Source organism: Artemia franciscana, chromosome 14, assembly GCF_032884065.1.
Source record: "Artemia franciscana chromosome 14, ASM3288406v1, whole genome shotgun sequence".
Classification (NCBI taxonomy): domain Eukaryota; kingdom Metazoa; phylum Arthropoda; class Branchiopoda; order Anostraca; family Artemiidae; genus Artemia; species Artemia franciscana.
In genome coordinates this window covers 317,161-336,005 of record NC_088876.1, presented here as the reverse complement: position 1 = coordinate 336,005, position 18,845 = coordinate 317,161, and positions in this window count along the sequence as shown.

Below are 18,845 nucleotides of genomic sequence, written 5' to 3'. Positions count from 1 at the left end.
CAACATCCGCCTAAATAATCATTAATAGCTTCACCATAATACACTTAATTTGCTCAGTTGAAATAGCTGTAGCAGCATTATTAGCAGTATACGAATATCACATTTTGGGTGCCTCAACATACACTGAAAGTTTCAGCTTAATACCACCAACTGTTCCGTAAGCATTTCTGATGAGTCTATTTCCAATGTGTTTCCAATTGGTTCTATTTTTTTTATATATATCCCAAATTTTCATTTTAATATCCTTAGCTTTAATAGCAGTGCAAGTAGTATTAGCTGTAGAATTAACTGTAGCCAAAGCCTTAGTGCCTGTAGTAGCAGTAAAAGCAGTAATAATAGTAACGTTAGTAGTAGTATAAATAGAAGCAGCAACATTAGCTAATAATAGTAACATTAGTAGTAGTATGAATAGAAACATCAAGAGTAGGATGAAAATATTTTTTCTTTAGGTTAATTCAGCATCCCTCACAACAAGCCCTGTTGGTTAAAATTTCACACACCAAACCGTTCTTAATATACTACTGTTACACCCTTTTGACAACTTCCATTCAGACGAAGTGTTATGATTAAGTTCACCTTCTCCCTCAAAATTCCTTGAAAATTTTACCCTCACCTTCATACCCTCATGCATAGTTGTATTAGTACTGATAATACAAATAATAGCATTAAAATATTGCCTTTTAATCAGTAGAAAATTCTTCTCATCAAATCCTAGAAGTTTCAACTTGATACTATAAGCCGTTGCTGCGACATTCCTAACATAACCTTTTGATAGCCTTTATTTTATCAAATTTTTCTCTCAGTGCTCTTAGCCTTACAAGTATCATAGAAGTAGTAGTAAGTAGTAGTTGCCTTTTGATGATGTGATCTTCCGCTTTTAGCATTCTCTGAAAGTTCCAACTTAATACCCAAATCAGTTCTTGAGATACGGATTTTGACAATTCGCGTGCACATAGGGTCTGTTGATTTAGCTCAAATTTCCCCTCAATGCTGTAAATAGAGTAGTCTGGTAGTAGTTGTGGTGGTAGTTGTAGTAGCATTGGTAGCATGTAAACAGTGCCTTTTTGATCATATTCCTTATCATTTTCTGAATTTTCCAAACTATTATACTCAAGTATTTCTGTGTTACACCCTTTTGACAATCACACATAACGTGTGTAAAAATTAAACCCTGTTTTACACATATAACGTGTTTTGATTTAGTTCAACACTCTCTGAAAGGCATACCTGAATGCTCTTCGTCTTTTTAGAAAGCAGAGTTTAAACATGCATACCTTTCTCAATAATATATACTATGTGTAAACAATGAATGAATTTCCTAGCTTGCAGGTTTTGTCCTAAGGACTGTGGGGGGTTGACATCCCCAAAGACAAAATTACTTGACCTTTCAACAAGGCAGAAAAAAATGAATATCTTAAAATTTCAAATGGGTCTGTCTTAGGAAATGATTGGCCTGTGGAGGGGGAGGTGATTGCCCGTCATTCATTTTCAACTCTTAAAATGGGCACTAAATATTCAGACATCCAATCAAATGAGCTCCATCTGATCCAAAGCTTATGCGACCACACTTTCCATAATCTTAAGTGCCCTGGGTTATAGCCTACAACCCTGGCTCACGGGGTCTGGGGGATTGTGCCCACACTAAAGACATTGTTATATGATTTTTGGACTATTAGTAACAAAATGGCTATATAAAATATATGATAATTAGAAATATCTTCCAATTTCAATTGAATGCGTTTTTGGAAAAAGAGGATGTCAAGAAGGGCGGATAGTTGCTTTCAATCATCTTTAGCTCTTAAAAGGGAGCTAGAACTGTACACTTCAAATTAAATGAGCTTCTTCTAAAGTTCACACGACCTTCCTTAAAAACCTCATATGCCCCTGGGGCATAATTTACAACCCTTAATCCCAGACTCCGGGGATTTCTTTGCGCCCCAATGGCCCTATTATATGAACTTCGGTCAATTTTTGAAAAAAAAATAGCATTTCACAAAATTTTATCATATGGAATGGTGGAAAATACAAAGAAGAGGGGGTTGGCGCTGTCCCAATCACTTTGAATTTTAAAAGAGAAACTAGAATATCTGAATTCCAATCCAACTAGTCCCTCCGGAGTGTATACAACTGCCCTTTCTATGAAAAACGTTATATGCCCATGCGCATAATTTACAACCCTTGCCCTGAAGGCTGTGGGGGTTGTCCTCCTTAAAAACATATTTTCCAGACCTTTTGAGTACATCAAGCACTATGGCTATCTAAAAATTTTGACTGGATGTTTTTGAGGAAATAGTGGGCTTGGGAGGGGAACTAGTTTCCCTTCAATCTCTTCTGACTATTAAAAGGGGCACTAAGCCTTCAATTTCGAATCGAAGCCTTTTTCAAAGTTTCTACAACCACAAATGGCCATATAAAATTTCTATCAGATAGATCTTTTGAAAATACAAGGTATAGGGGGGGGGGGTATCCAACCTGTGATTACTCTGAATCTTAAAAAAAAACACTAGAACTTCTGATTACTAGTCCAAGGAGCTCCATCGGAGGCTTATACGATCACACTATCTTTATAAACCTTATATGCCCCAGGACATAACTCTCAACCCTTGCCGTAAAGGTTATTAGGGCTTTTAATTTCTTTACCTTTCAACTACGTTGAAATTATCTCAAAATTTTGATTGAATTCGTTTGGAGGAATGGTGGGCGTAGGATGGGGTTTAGTAGCCCTCCAATTACTGTCAACTATGAAAAAGGCCACGAACCGTTTCAATTTCCTATTGAATGAGCCCTTCCCAATGTTTCTGTGTCATGTCCTTCAATACGAAGTGCCCCAATCTAAGACCAAAAATAAAGAAATGAAAAAGAAAAGTACATTGGGCTCATATCGCGCTTTACTTATTACCTATAATACTACAAGGGATTCCAGCTGTGTGCCACCTGAGCTCGTAGCAACAGTTGACTGTACTACCTAAACAGGTCTTGGGGAGGCCTTTAGCACTATCAGGACACTGTTGGTGAATGAAACCCATGCTTTTGAGCTAGTGTAAACCATGATTTGAGCTAGTTTTAAGGAATATACTTAATATTAGCTAAAATTATACTACGATTAAAACTACTACTATAGTTGTTGTAACTAATGATTGTACTGGTATTAGGAAATCTTTTGCGAACTCTTAGGGACATTTCCAATTTTCTCATCTTTGCAATGCTTATAGATCCATTACTATGTTTAATCTTTTTTTTTTGATTATTTGAGGTGCTTACTTGTGATTAGTTATCATCCAACGTTATTTAATCTAGTTTCCCTGCTGTGTCTTTTATTAAAAAATTTATTTTTATTTATTTATTTCTTATTATACATCAGTCAACATATCCATACATGTTATATCTGTAGCATAGACGTCATATTGATGTTTTAGATGCTATATTTGTCATTTATTTAAATGTGAAATTACAGCATATTTAACTTGCATGAAAAAGCCCTTAGCTTTTTCTTGGATATAGTAAAGGACAACCCCAAGATGAAAACATACACAGGGTATATCAGTTGTCAATTATGTCTTTTGTGAAGGAACTTTCTATACTTCTGTAACTACTTCTACTGCTTTTTTCTTTCTTTTGTTGCTTTTTTCTCTTTTTTCTGTTCTTTCTTGTGTTTTCTTTTTCTTTCTATTTTGCCAGTATTTGATTTTGACTTTTATTTGCTAAATCAACTAATAGTTTGATAAGTGTAAATTTTGTTCCGTGACTTTCCTACTTCCCAGGCCAGAGAGCCTTTGTGGGGTCTCTGATTGTGTTATTGAGTTCTGTTTTTTTTTTGCGTTGAAAAAAAATGTATGTATGTGTGTAGGGTTAAAAATATTAATAAGAAACTTTCAGAAAATGTTGGGGGTATATAAATTTGTAGCACTATCTCCCACGTGTGTAATCTTTTGAAAATTGGCAAAGGAACACAACCTGTACGTCTTATGGTGAGCAATTGGTGTTGGTCTCTACGATTTTTTTTTTTGAAACATTCAATGAAGGTGAAAACAAACTTGGTCTAGGTCTTTCCCTCCTTAGAAAGTATTGAGGTTCACATGAATAACGTTTACAGGAACATCTGTCAATTCTTCCCAGTCATTTTTTTTCTTATACTTATAAGAGTCACGTCTCTAAGATGCTTAAACACGAAAACCTCTTTTAGGAAGGCAATAAAATTGTCTTAGTATAATAAATGCCACGTGGATCTAAGAAAAGAGATTTAACAGTAATTAAAGTGCAACTGACTCTTCTGAACTTATAGTGGAGTGCATGAACTGAACTTTGAACTAAATTTAAAGCTAAAAATTCCTGACACGAATACAATATTAAACTTACATTATTATGGATGTATATTTTGATATATTTCTGATCACAAAAGTTTAAAAGTTCATGTTAAGTGTTTGAAGCGAATTAAGAAAATTTGCAAACATAAGTCAGATTAGTTTACATGGGCGCATCTGGACATCCCTCAATTGTTGAATCATCTATGCATGGGTCATTTGGACAACCTGGAAGTTTCGAATCTATATTGCATTGGTCAAAAACAGGAGGGCTGCACAAGTTCTCAGTAAAAACTCCATTTTTTCTTAAAATAGCCTTGGCATCATTACTTCTTAACGAATTAAATAAAAAAAAAACAAGTTTTTTTAAATGAAAGTAAGGAGCGACATTAAAACTTAAAACGAACAGAAATTACTCCGTATATGAAAGGGGCTTTTCCTCCTCGACACCCCGCTCCTTGCGCTAAAGTTTTTTATTGTTTTAAAAAGTAGAGTTGCGAGAAAGAATCAAACTTTAGCGCAAGGAGCGGGGTGTCGAGGAGGAAAAGCCCCTTTCATATACGGAGTAATTTCTGTTCGTTTTAAGTTTTAATGTCGCTCCTTACTTTCATTTAAAAAAACTTATTTTTTTTTTATTTAATTTCTGAAAGTTTTTGAATTAATGCATGTCTGATTTTGGCTCTCCGTACATAAATTACTAAAATGAAATTTGCATATTAATTCTTTTTTTGGCTAAATGGCTTTCTCTTAGTTTTGATCAGACGATTTTGAGAAATAAGGGGTGGGGAAGGAGGTCTAGTTGCCTTCCAATTTTTCGGTTACTCAAAAAGGCAACTAGATCTTTTAATTTTTAACGAACGTTTTTATTAGTAAAAAAAACGTAACTTAAGAATTAACTTACGTAACAAACGTACATAACTTACGTTACGTTTTATCCCAATACTTTAAGAATGACCCCTGAATCAGAAAGGCCGTAGAATAAATAGTTGAAATTATTAAAAAAAAATTTAGCATAAAGAGCGAAGTATTTATCTCCTCCTAAATACCTCGCTCTTTATGCTAAAGCATTTTTAGAACCCTTCATATGCGTAATAATCTCTGTTCGTTTTACGTTTTGATGCTTCTCCTTACCTTCAATTGAAAAAATTTTTCATGTTTATATTTTCATTGTTTTTTTTTATAGTAATGCTAGAAAGTCCTGCGCCCTTTTCATTGAATTTCTCTTCCCCCATGAAATACTCCTCCAAGGAAAGATCCTCCCATATAGCCCCCTCCCCTGAACCCCACACCCAAACCCAAAAAATCCCCCTGATAACATCAGTACACTTCCCAGTAACCATTACTGTATGTAAACATTGGTCAAAGTTTGTAACTTGCAGCCCCTCCCCCAGGGACTGTGGGGGGTAAGTCATCCCCAAAGACATAGTTATTATGGTTTTCGACTATGCGGAACAAAATGGCTATCTCAAAATTTTGAACCGTTGACTTTGGGAAAAAAATGAGCGTGGGAGGGGGCCTAGGTGCCCTCCAATTTTTTTGGTCACTTAAAAAGGGCACTAGAACTTTTTATTTCCGTTAGAATGAGCCCTCTTGCAAAACTCTAGGACCACTTGGTCGATACGATGACCCCTGGGGAAAAAAAAACACAAAAAAAAACAAAAAAACAAATAAACACGCACCCGTGATTTGTCTTCTGGCAAAAAAATACGAAATTCCACATTTTTGTAGATTGGACCTTGGAATTTTTCTATAGGGTTCTCTGATACGCTGAATGCAATGGTGTAATTTTCGTTTAGATCCTATGACTTTTAGGGGGTGTTACCCCCTATTTTCCAAAATAAGGCAAATTTTCTCAGGCTCGTAACTTTTGATGACAAAGACTAAATTTGATGAAACTTATATATTTAAAATCAGCATAAAAATCCGATTCTTTTGATGTAACTATTAATATCAAAATTCCGTTTTTTAGAGTTTCGTTTACTATTGAGCCGGGTCGCTCCTTACTACAGTTCGTTACCACGAACTGTTTGAAAGTTCAGCCAAGACTGTGTGATAAAAGCTAACATTTTACAACATAAAAAGGTTCATTCATTTCACTAACTGTATTTATTAAAAATGGAATGATCAAACAGTTCGTGGTAACGAACTGTAGTAAGGAGCGACCCGGCTCAATAGTAACCAAAACTCTAAAAAATTGAAGTTTGACATCAATAGCTACATCAAAAGAATCGTATTTTGATGCTGATTTTAAATATATAAGCTTCATCAAGTCTCACCCATCAAAAGCTACGAGCCTGAGAAAATTTGCCTTATTTAAGAAAATAGGGGGAAACACCCCCTAAAAGTCGCAGAATCTTAACAAAAATGACACCATCAAATTCAGCGTATCAGAGAACCCTACTGTAGAAGTTTCAAGCTCCTATCTACAAAAATGTGGAATTTTGTATTTTTTTGCCAGAAGACAAATCACGGGTGCGTGTTTATTTTTTTATTTTTTTTTTTTTTTCTTTCCCCAGGGGTCATCGTACCGACAAAGTGGTCCTAGAATGTCGCAAGAGGGCTCATTCCAACCGAAATGAAAAGTTCTAGTGCCCTTTTTAAGTGACCAAAAAAATTGGAGGGCATCTAGGCACCCTCCTACGCTCATTTTTTTCCCAAAGTCAACGGATCAAAATTTTGAGATAGCCATTATGTTCAACATAGTCGAAAACCATAATAACTATGTCTTTGGGGATGACTTACTCCCCCACAATCCCTGGGGGAGGGGCTGCAAGTCACAAACTTTGACCAGTGTTTACATATAGTAATGGTTATTGGGAAGTGTACAGACGTTTTCATGGGGATTTTATTTTGTTTCGGGGTGGGGCTGAGGGGTTTGATTCTTTGCAACAATTCTACTTTTTAAACCAATTAAAAGCTTTAGCGTAAAGAGTGAGGGATTGCGGAGGGGACAACCCATTTCATATATGGAGTAATTTCAGTTCGTTTTAAGTTTTAACGTCTCTCCTTACTTTCAGCTAAAAAAATTAGTTTTGTTTTTTATTTAATTTTTTATTGCGATATATGCCTTCTCTGCAGCTAATCTGATTGTTCTTTTGGGATTGGGCTTGTTTTTGTTCGTTCCTATTTTTGTCTTATTTTGAATTATATCATTTTCCATAACTAATTTTGTGTACATAGGGTTAATTGTGTATTCACCCAAGTCTCTATTTAGGGATGTATTATTATTTAAGTTTCGTTTGATTTCGATTGCCTCGTGGACAGTTTGTTTGATTCCTAGGTCATTGCAAATTAGACACTTTCAGCAGAGATAAAGAAAGACAAATAAAATGAATAGTTCCCAAAGGCCAATTTTTCCTTGGAGAGCCTACCCCTGAAATCTTTTTTCCCCATGGGATAATTTTTTCCCTTGGAAAATCAACCAAGCGGAAAATTCACCCCTCCCCCCCCCAAAAAAAACTATGTCTGTGTACCAATAGCAAACGCTAAATGTAAGCAATGGGTAAATTTCATGACTAACAAAACTTTCTTCAGGTACTCTGGGGGAACAGCATGTTATCCCTGAAGGCATACTTACCAGACTTACAAACTGTGCTTAATAAAATGACTAGCTCAATATTTCCATCGGATAAGTACGATGAAAGAAGGAGATGGGAGAAGTTCCAGGCACGGATACGCTATTATCAGGAGGAGGGGTATATCATTTCTTAAGTACAGGGGGATGCAGACGTACCAAGGACTCTATTTTAATACTAAAACATCCTAATTATCATTGAGCCTCAAGATTAGTCTAGATTGAGTTATATGTAAAATAGTACCATTTTTATTTTTCGGAACATTTTTAGCCCGATCACAAAAGAGTCAAAAACTTCCAAAAATGCTTTAAAAGTTTAATCGAAAGTTGGTATTTCTAGTAGCTTTTAAGAAGTCAAAAGTGACTAGAAAGTGACAATCCACCGTTCTAGAATTATGTCTTATATCAGATGCTACTTAAACCCCTCTGGGCATCTTATAAACGCTTATATTCATTTTTTTAATTTGGAAAATATTAATAAATTTTCATCCAAGGATTTTGTAACTTCCAGAACGCCTTCTATACCGACTGTAAATTATACAAATTGTTAATTCTTATTTTTTTTTACAAAATCTTTATAAAACCAAAAATTTCTTGGTAACGAACTGTAGTAAAGAGCGACCCGGCTCAATAGTAACCAAAACTGTAAGAACATAGAATTTTAAAACCAATATTTTATCAAGAGAATTCGATTTTTATGCTGATTTTAAATATACAAGTTTCATCAAGTTTAGTCTTACCCATCAAAAGTTGCGAGTGCCTTATTTTTGAAAAAAGGGGGACCCCCTCCCCCAAGGTTATATAATTCTAATTAAAATCACAACATCAGATTCAGCGTATCAGAGAACCCAACTGCAGAGGCTTAAAGCTCCTATCTGGAAAAATGAGTAATTTTGTGTTTTTCGCCAGAAAAAAAGATTGCGGGTGCGTGTTTATTTGTTTTTTTCCCCAAGGGTAATCATATCAATCCAGTGGTCCTAGAATGTCACATGAGGGCTCATTCTAACAAAAGTTAAAATTCTAGTGCCCTTTTTAAATGACCCAAAATATTAGAGGGCAACTAGGCCCCCTCCACCGCTCAATTTTTTCTCAAAGTATCCGGATCAAAATTTTGAGACAGTTATTTTTTTTGAACAGATTCGAAAATCTAATAAATATGTCTTTTAGGACCACTTAATCCCCGAAGTCCCTGGGGGAAGGGCTGAAATTAATCAACTTTACCCATTATTTAAATAGTGTATTGGTTACTGACGAAATATAATGACGTTTTCAGAGGGTATTTTCTCTGGTGGTGCTGTGTCTCGGGTTACATAATACGATCATTCTATGGACGAATTTATCATGGGGGACGATAATCTCCCCCATGATAAATGATTTTCCAGCATTATTTAAAAAAAGATAAATTAAATTAAAAAACAAGTTTTTTCAACTGAAAGTAAGGAGCAACATTAAAACTTAAAACAAACAGAGAATATTACATGTATTACATATATATATATATATATATATATATATATATATATATATATATATATATATATATATATATATATATATATATATATATATATATATATATATATATATATATATATATATATATATATATATATATATATAACTTGTCCCCTCCTCAATATGTCGCTTTTTACGCTAAAGTATTTTTATTAATTCTAAGAGATATTTATTTTAATTAAATGGTCTTTGCGATTCGGGGTCATTCTTAAGGAATTAAAGCAAAACTCTAAATTCAGTGTAAAGAGCGTAGTATTGACAAGGGGGAAACCCCCTCATATAAACATTAAAAAAATAGAACTTTGTTAAATAAGTTAATTTGAAAGTTTCGTATATTTATTACTAATAAAAAGGTTCGAGAAAAAAATTAAAAAGTTCTAGTGAAAAAATTCGAGGGCAAATAGACCCCCATCCCCGCCTTTTTTCTCATAAACGTCTGAGCAAAAGTTTGAGAGAGCCATTTAGCCTAAAAAGTAAAATTAATGTGCGAATTTTGTTCTAATTATTCATTTACGGTGAGCCAAAATCAAAACCTTCATTAATTCAAAGACATTCAAAAATTTAATAAAAAAATAAGTTTTTTCAACTGAAAGTAAAAAGTTACATTAGAACTTAAAGCAAACAGAAATTATTACGTATATGAGGAGGTTTGTACATTCATCAAAACCTCATTCTTTAAGCTAAAGTACTTTTTGGTAATTTTGAAAGAGCGATTTATTCTAATTAAACAACCTTTGTGGTTTAGGGATCATTCTTAACGAATTGGAATAAAATTTGAATTTTATTGTAAAGAACGAGGTATTGAAAAAAGGGCAAGTCCCCCTCCTACACACACAAACAAACAGACATAATAAAATATATGAATATAGAAGTTCATTACGCAAGTTTAATTGAAAGTTACGTGTATCTATTACTATTAAAAACCTTCGTAAAAAAATTAAAAGTTTTTGTGGCCTTTTTAAGTGACCAAAAAATTAGTCCCCTCCTCCCACCCCATTTCTTAGCAAAATTTTCCAATCAAAACCTTGAGAAAGCAATGTAGTCAAAAAACGAAAAATTAATATGTAAATTTCGTTTTAATTATTCGTGTACGGTGAGCTTCAATAGAAACTATATTATTCCAAAAACGTTCAAAATTATAATAAAAAACGAGTTTTTAACTGAAAGTAAAGAACAACATTAAAATATATATCTAACAGAAATTATTATGTATATGAGGGGTTCGTCCCCTCCTCAATACTTGCTCTTTACGCTAAAGTATTCTTAGTAATTTCAAAAGAGCTGTTTGTTTTAATTAGCCTGCCTTTATGATTCAGGGGTCATTCTTAAAGAATTGGAACAAAATTGCAAACTTAAAAACATTAAAACTTAAAACGAACAGAAATTATTCCGTATATAAAAGGGACTGTCTCCTCCTCAACGCAAAGCTCTTTACGCTAAAATTTGACTCTTTCTCACAACTGTACTTTTTAAAATAATAGAAAACATTAGCATGAAGAGGGGGGCACTGAGGAGAGGACAGACACTTTCATATACCGAATAATTGTGTTGCGAGAGCAGCACTTTGGTTTTGTCTCGTTTTTTTTTTTCCTATGCCGCCGATCTCAGCTTATTCCTGGAAACTGGTAAAGGTCTAACCCATGCGGTTCTTACAGAAAGTCTGGACCTCAGGCCGGATTTATGAATATGACATTACATTTTGGAAAGCTCCGCAGACCTCTTGCCTGGGGCCAAAAAGGATGGTCTTTGCTTATCCACGAGCCAGAGCCTATGGTGTGAGAAGTGAAGTGGAGTTATATAACCCATGTCAGAGAGGAGTATCTGAAGTTGTGCAGCCAAGCTTTTGTTTCGTCAAACCATGTTTCTGCTTTCGAGTGGAAAGCTCCGTTCTAGCAGGCAAGCAGGCAGGCACCACTTTCAAGTTGAAGCTGGACTAAAATCTATAGGTGTTAAATATATGCGGCAGTTACCCGGCCCCACAGCCAATATATCTTTTTTGAGTGACGAATAGAAAAATTTACTGAAGCTAAAATGTGGCATTATCCCACGGGTCCGAAAGTGCTGCCATCTATTGTTTCTACCCATTTCTGTTCGTGGTTTCAGCTGAGTTTATCATTCGACTTTTCGGACTTGGGATTGATTAGAGAAACACTATCAGATACGCCTAATAAACTTTAAAAGTTCTCTCATTGCTAAAGAAATTGGAGCTTATCCTTTGCTCTATTCTAAGTGGCGACGTTAGAAAGTTGGCCTACGGCAAAAAGAAATCAAATTTTGAACGAAGACATATATAACTGTTTTTTTTCGACGGTAGTCGATAGCTCTTGATGAGCTGATCAAAATATATGACATTCATTTTTTGGTACATAAATTCCTTCATGAGGTATGCAAGTTTGAAAGTCTCAAGGGGTTGACAACTTCAGTAGTAAGGTACACACTAAAACGAAATCTAGGCCAATACAAACTGTGAGACATCTAGAGGACTTGTAAGCAACAGTCGGCTGTTAGGCAATAATCACCTTCGGAACTGAAGGGTTAGCAACTTTTGCTAGTTGGTGTATCTATTATTTGTTCCCAGTGTATTTGATGGTAAAACCAATTTGGTTCCACGGGTAAGACAAGTAGGAGACTTGTAAATCATAATCTGCTGTTAGGCAACAGTCAACTTCAGCAATGAGGGGTTTGCAACTATGCTAGTTGCTGTACCCATTTATTTGTTTCCGGTGAACTTCTTGCCTATCACGGGAGATTGACTTATAAGAAAGAATCGGTTCACTTTGGGTGAGAAACGGCTTTTAGCTCATAATCATCTTCGGCAATGAGGGGTTTGCCAATTTTTCTAGTTGGTGTACCTGTTACTTGTTTCCGGTGTATTCGATGGTTAAACCAATTTGGTTCTAGTGGTAAGACATGTAAGGGACTTGTAAGTAATAATCGGCTGTTGGGCTACAACCATCTTCAGCGATGAGGGGTTTGCAACTTTTTGCAACCTTTGGTCATGTGATAACTGATTGTATTCTTGTTTGAACATACCGTTTTAAAAACTTCGATAGGCTGACAACTTCACCATTTAACCGATAGTGAAGAAACAAGCATAAATAAGAATGTAAAAAATGAGATAGTTTCGTAATAATTAATAGAATGTCATCCATGATATTTTGATCCTGAAAAGTTAGGGATAGCTTTATAATACCAACTAGATTATATAGATATTGTTCCGAGTTTTTATCCGTCAAGATATCTGCGATTGAAAAGGATAAAGTTCAACTAGCAGCAAAGTCAATTTAGTCCCTTCTTTCGATACTATTTTTTTGTTGTTTTTTATCACTGAAGAATAGCATTTGATCATGTGATTACTGATCGATAGCGAAGAAATAAAACCAAAGTGTTATTCTCGCAATACTTTAGTCGGCGAAGCCGGAAAAAGGTTATCGCACCACTTCACTTTGCCCGGGCAACGTAGGTCTAGTTTCTGTTCACTTTGAGTTTTAATGTTGCTCCTTGTTTTCAGTTAAAAAAAAAACTTATTTTCTTATTTAATCCTGTCTTAAGAGAAGGTTAGGTCTTAAGAGGCCAATAGCCAGAAACTATCAGGGATTACTCTATGGACAGAAAGAAAAAATCATCAAAACCGTGACATGGTAAAGGGATTAGGGGCCCAGACATGGGCTTTAAAAACTATTCTGTCCTAACAGATTTTTAAACATACTGTCGTAAGTCCTTAGGTCAAGGGAACTTGGGCAGAAAAGTCACTGAGCCTCCCTCTCAGTGACTTTTCTGCTATCTGGCTCTCCTCTAACTATCTGGCCTATTTTGTCATTCTAAAATTTTTAGGTTTCTATCTTGTTCAAACCATTTTAATGTGAAAGAAGTTTATATTCAGTGCTGGTATTGGGTCTAGAGCTCGATTGTTAATCTTTATTTTACCCTTCTATAATAAATCAACCTCCAGAAACATGAGAAACAATAAAAATAAAAGAAGATGTAAATATCTTTACTATAAGATATTCTAAACCCACACTCTTCTTATATATTACTTTAGAAATTTGGCATATTATTTCAAATTATTTCTTTATTCATTATAATTATTTGATTAATGGAGCTTTCTCAGTGGCTTCTGAATTTTGTATTTAGCATATAAGGACTGAGAGCTTGAAGAAGGGCTAGCCCGCCCTTCTCCTCGCTTATAAAATTTTTTTTATTCGAAATGGTGTGCCCAGTGTTAAGCTACATTTCAGGAAAACTATCCCATTGCCTCTTAATATAAAAGTAACAGATACAAAACCCAGATTTTGTAAACAATTAAATATAAAAAAAAACGCTAAAAAATAGTGTGTATATGGTGTAGTGTGTAGTGAAAGAGCTTATTTGGTTTTCTAAATAAAATATAGTTATTAGAGTAAAGTTATGTAAAATTACCTTAGAATAAGGGAGAGTTTTCTTCTTTTACACCTCATGAATATTTTCTATGTCCGTGTAAAGCCCATGCATTATCAGAGTCAACGTTATAATATTGCCCATTGTAAAGGCCATAAGGTTCCAATGTTTTATTGTTTATTTATTATTTATTTCCCAGAGACAATCCATATTTAAAGATAGCCATACAAGCTTCAGAAAATGTTCATTCGATTCGAAATCTGAAGTTCTACTGCTCTTTTCAAGAGTCAAAAGTCATCGAAGGCAGCTAGCCCTTCCCCCCCCCCAACCCTTTTTCTAAGTGCATCCGATAGAGATCCGATACTGATTTTGAGTTAGCCATTTCATTAAAAATAGCTCAAAGATAAGATAACAAATGCTCGAAGGTTGACTCCACCCCTACCCCTGGCTCGGTGGCAGAGTTTGTAAATTACGCCCTGGGGAAACATATGGCTTCTATAGAAGTAGTGCTTTTATAAAATTCAGAAGGGACTCATTCGATTGACAATTGAAAGTTTTAGTTCACCTATTAAGAGTCATAAAAGATTGGTGGGCAACAAGCATAGCCCCCTCCCCTTATAGCCTTTTCCTTTCAAAGCCATCCGATACAAATTTGGAGATAGCCATTTTGTTGAAAATAGTTAAAATATCAAACGAAGAAACTCTGTGGTTAACAGATAACCCTGGAGCACAAGAGTAGTGTTTTAAGCTATGGCCCAGGAGCTATATAAGGTTTTATGCAAGAGATTACCCTTTAAGGTTCAAAAGTGGCCCATATGATTTAAAACTAAAAGCTTTATTTATCTTTTAAGAGGATAAAGTGATGAGAGAGCATAAGTTCCCTCCCCCCCAGATACACACTCACAAACCCTTTTTACCCAAATGCATTCAATCAAAATTTTGAGACGGCCACTTTGTTCAAAATAATGCAAAGATCAGATAAGAAAAACTTCGGATTCAACATAACCCCCACAGAGTCTGGGGGAAGGGTTGTAACTTATGCTTTTGTAGCATATATGTTTTTATGGAAGAGGTTGTCGAATAAACTTTGAAGGGGACTCAAATGATTAGGAATTCAAAGTTCTAATTCCCTTTTTAAAAAGTTAAAAGTGATTCAATGGTAAAAATCCTCCGTCCCATCAGTCCACTTTTCCGCAAATGCGTACGGTAAAATTTTATGCATATCCACCTTGTTCAAAATGCTCTAGATCATATAACATAACTCCAGGAATAACACTACCCCTTGGAGCCCAAGGGCAAGTGTTGCAAATTATACCCCAACGCGCATAAGGTTTTTATGACAGGTATAGTCACATAAGCTCCGAAGGGGGCTCATTCAATTTTAAATTGGAATTTCTAGTGCCTCTATTCAAAATGAAAATTAATTGGAAGGCAACTAGACCCCCCAAGGCTTTTTTCTCCCAAATGGAACCGATCAAAATTTAGATTAAATAGTTTAATATCATATAGAAAAACTCCGGGGTCAACAAAACCCTCCCGAGCCCGGAAGCAAGTTAGTGAGTTACACCCAAGGGGAACCAGCTTCAGAGGGACTCAAATGATTAGATATAAAAGTTCTAGTTCTCTTTTTAAGAGTAAAACCTCCCCCCTCACAACCCAAAGGCAAGTAATGTAAATTTTGCCCCGTTGGCATTTAAGGTTTTTCAAAGAGATGAAAGAAAAGGTATTATAAGCTTGAGAAGGGGCTCCTTCGATTGTCAAACGAAATTTCTAGTTATTTTTTAAAAGTCAACAATGATCGAAGGGCAACTAGCCCCCTCCTCAAGGAACCTTTTACCCAAAATGCAGCTGATCCAAATTGTGAGATATCAATTTTGTTCAAAATAGCTTAAAGGTAAATTAACAAAAACTCCAGAATCAAAACAACCCCTGAAGCCCAGCTGAAAGTGTTCTAAGTTATGGCCGGTGCCATAGAAGGTTTTCATGTAAGAAACATTCGCATAAACTTCAGTGGCAGCTCGTTCCTAGGCTTGTTCCTAGGTTCCTTTATTCATTGTGAATTATTCCTGTGAGATAATTTATTCCAAATTACCTGACGCTTGATTACAAGCTTGGCTCACCCCTGCCCGGATTTTCGGAGTTTTTACTGTTGCCTGATTAGCAGTGAAAATGAATAAAAATAATATTGTTGGAATGCGGTATTGAGCTTTGTGTCGAGGTCATTGCTCACTGGCATAAAACACCACCTGATTGTAAGCCCTGCTGTGGAATTCTTCAGTAAAAATTACATTCTAAGTGAAAAAGAACTGTTGCAGTTAAAATCTAGTCTACCAGGCCCCTTTCCCAAGTCTCTGAAAGATGATGAAAATGTTTTGGATATAGCCAAATTCTTTGTCAAGTCAGCAAAGGAAAATGGTGCCTTACCTACCTTCGTTGTTTTTGAACCTACAGAAGTCCCTGCTTGTATGGAGGAGATAAATACTTGTATAACTACTATAGTAAAAGACATGTTGTGTCGTCGTTTTGACGGCTTTGTGGAACGTTTTAACAAAGGTGATTTCCAAGTTTCTTCCCGTGCCAGCCTCTCTAGTGAACTTTACGCTCTGCGAAAGCTATCATACTCCGTCGTTGTAAAAAAAAACCTCTAGCCTTGAAGACACCACTGGAACGAAAGAACTTTATCGAATCGACATGTGGCGAAGCTCTAGACACCACCAAAATTGAACTAAGGCCTGGAAGGAACGGTTGGCGCATGGCTGTAGCTCACAAGGCTACGGCGGAAAAATAGCACTACCAATCAAAAATAAAAAATTCAGAATCCAATGCCAAAGTAAAAACCCCTTTGTACATATGACTGATTAAAGGGATTGCTGAACCCTTTGACGCACAGGACATTCAAAGTCTAACTTCTGGATGGGAGAAAGCCGAACAATGTGGAAAATCACGCGCATTCAAGCTGTATTTTCTAAGTCGTGAATCCCTCGATACTGCCACAAAATTGTCAATGAAAGTGGGCTTTGAAACTTTCAGAATTCAAGAATACGTCTTTCTTCGGAAACGTTGTTACAACTGCCATGAATCTGGCCACACAGCGGTCCAGTGCAAAAACGTATCGAAGTGTGCAAATTGTGCTCAAAATAACCATGACACAACAAAAGAAACTCCCTGCCAAATTGCGACGCGATTCCTAGGCTGTATAAGTACCCAACACACATGCTACCAAGCTAGCTGCCCATCAAACAAGTCAGCAAAGTTAATGACCTCAAACGCCGAAAATGAATGAATTATATATTGACAAGCGTTTCGTCTCCTGGAATATGAATGGTAGTCTTGGTACCAAAATTATTGTTCTTGAACAGCTCTGCCTCACCGAAGAAATTATTTGTCTCCTAGAACACTTTATGCCTAACGACAATAGAAATATATTTGATGCCTGTTATATATGCGGTGGTGCCCTATTAGAAAGTCTCATATCTGTTAGTGATATATATGGTTCTTTCGCATTTAATTTACCAGTGTTGATTCTTTGTTTATTTCTTAGTTTTTCCTTGTTTCATTTTCCCTCTCTTTCCCTGCTTCTTCTTACTTATCCTTACCTTGATTATATTATTTTTTTACTTTTTTTCCTGATATTTTTTCCTTATGCCTGTTGTCTGGTGGGTTTGGTCGTGGAGCGGAACTGCCATCCATCATGAGTAAATCGATGATTTCTATTGGTGGCCAGGTTAGTATCAACTCTTTTGGGGAGCGTTTATTTGATTTACAAAATAATCCTTTATATATTGAAAATATAATTAATAATTCAATTAAAAGTCGAAATTGGAAGAATAATTATTCTAATTTGGCTTGTAAAAGTAAGTGTGTTTCGCAATTACAGGGTTCTGCCATTTCTAAACCAGATCATATTTTTTCTGTGTTTCATCTTAAAATTCAGTGACTTTGCTCGTCTTTTGATGAGCTGAAACGGATCATTAGTGGCGGAAATCCTGATGTTATAGGATTATGTGAAACTTTTCTTGATTCGAAAAAGGATGTCCTTTCAGATATTCCAGGATACAGGATGGAGAGGCTGAATAGGAAACAGATGGCGAGAGGTGGCCTTGTGCTTTATATTGCTGATCGTCTTGCATATAATGTTCGAAGTGATTTGAGCAGAAATGAGGAAGGAATCTTTGAATCCCTTTTTATTGAGATTAAAACAATGCAAAAGTATTTGACTCAGGGTTTGGTTTATAGGTCCCCAATGGGTCTATTCCTTCGTTTATGAAAATTCTTGAAGAAGTTTTGGACTCAGTCCAAACACATCCTTATGAACTAATCTTTATGGGTGATTTTAACTTCAACCTGCTGGATCAAAATTCTGCTTCAGCTATTGATTATTTGTCGATAATGCTCTCTTCGGGTACTCTACCTTCAGTTTGTATACCAACCCGAGTTAGTGACACACATGCGTCTATTATTGATAATATTTTTTCGTCACTAAATGTTTTAGATAATTTGGTGCTGGTTAGTGATACTTCTAAACATTTTCCCGCTATTTCCTGATATAAGAGTGCTGATCAAGCGCAGTGTGTTGCATCACCATCTATTCTCCCATCTTTCCGTTATGGTGATACGGAGCTATGTCTACATAATTCTCATCTGGATGATTTACCATGGGATAGTTTGGTTTCTGATTCAGATTTTAACTGCTCTTTTGATTCCTTTTATGATTTAGTAAAAGAAGGAATCCTGGAAATTTGCAATCAGAGTACAGTGCCCCATACTTCAAAAAGGATAGCACCACTGAATCCATGGATGATTTCAGGTCTCCATAAAAGCTGAAAAAGGGAAAATTATTTGTGGAAGCTTTACAAGGCTTCATCATCCGTAGCTCATCTTGAACGATTCAAGACCTATAGGAGTATATTTAATTCTTTGTGTCGGAAGACAAAGTCTATGCATTTTCATAGGAAATTTTCTGAACCTGGGAAGGACGTTAGGAAGACATGAAATTTAATTAATTCAGTTCTTAGACCTACTCTTCCTCTGCCTTCAGTTCAATAAATGCTGATACTTGATGGTAAAACTGTCCAAGG